Consider the following 1,520-nt stretch of genomic DNA (forward strand, 5'->3'; position numbering starts at 1 on the left):
TATTTATTTATTTATTTATTTATTGGTACTGTGGATCAAACTCAGGACCTTGCACTTGTGAGTCATACGGCAGAACCCACTGAGCTAAATCCCCGGCCCCTCTGCCAAGTTTTCTATACTGTCTCTTGGGCTTATTACTACTTATGATAATGCTCCACAGTTGCCCCTGAAGAGACTGGATTCATTCTGTCTCGCACTTGCTCTCTCCCTTTCTCTGATATCCCCAGTTCTTTTTTTTCTGAGAGCAGGTCTTGCTAAGTCCCTAGGTTTCCCAGGCTGGCCGGAACTCATGATCCTCGTCTGGGAATACAGATGTGCACCGCCATACCTGGTTTCTTTTTCTCGTTTGATGTTGCTTCCTACTGGGTGTCATGAAGCAGCCCTTGTGCTCCTTTCTGCTGAGAGGTGGCTTGGCATGAGCTACTAACCCTCCCTAGCTGCCTTGCCACCACGTCCACACAAGTCCACTTGCCACCCAGAAATGAGACGTGTTAGTCTGCAGGTCACTGCAGGCCACATGCATACTGGCTTTGGACATTTGAAACTAACTGCCCTCTACCATGTACCAGAATGATGCTGCCTGACCACTTGGAAAAATTAAATCAGTGCATCGTGGACATATTTAAAGTTGGCTTTCTGATTTTATTTTGTTCTTGATATATTTCATGTGTATTAACCTACACCCCTGTTGGTTCTCAGTTCTCAGTAAGCAAGGATGTCTGCTTTTGTGCGGTAATGGACTTGGCACAGGATGGGGAGAAAATTTCCAGTCCGGAATAAGAGGAAGGCAGATGCATGGGGCTAAGCTAGCTGGTAGAAGACCCAGAAGGCCAAGATGGAGGAGTTTATATTGACTGGGCAGCACTTACTACTTCATCTTCTTGGATATTCCCAACTCTGTTCTTAAAGAGACTTCTTCTATCATGTTAGCCAGCCAGGGGACATTGCCCTGCCCTAGAATCTTGACAGTATCACCTGGTGTCTGAGTCTATTTTATGCTGCTGTAATAGAATACCTGAGGCTGGGTAATTTATAAAGCAGAGTTTGTTTCTTATAGAGGCTGGGATGTGTAAGGTTGAAGGCCCTGTATCTGGCAAGGATCTCCATAGGGCGAGACAGCACACACATGCATGAGAGAAGGGAAGGGACCAGGACTTAATCTGAATTGTCAGGCACAGTCCCATGATGATGAACTCATTGGCCAATAATGGCATTAACCACTTACAGACATTCCTTGTTTAATGACCTATTTGTTTTTAATGACCATTGAGACAACCTGCTGCTTGCACATACAACCTGTCTTTTAAAACATGTTTTTATTTTATTTTATTTATTTATTTATTTATTATGAGACAGGGTCTCACTATGTATTTCAGGCTGGCCTTGAACTCACTATGTATCCCAGGCTTGCCTCCAACTCATTGTGACCCTCCTGCCTCAGCCTCCCAAGAGCTGGGATTATAGGTATGTGCCACTACACCTGACTTGTCTTTTTTTTTTTTTTTTTTTTTTTCTTTTTT

Source organism: Fukomys damarensis, unplaced genomic scaffold, assembly GCF_012274545.1.
Source record: "Fukomys damarensis isolate Sample0158 unplaced genomic scaffold, DMR_v1.0_HiC HiC_scaffold_5, whole genome shotgun sequence".
In the NCBI taxonomy this organism is placed as follows: Eukaryota; Metazoa; Chordata; class Mammalia; order Rodentia; family Bathyergidae; genus Fukomys; species Fukomys damarensis.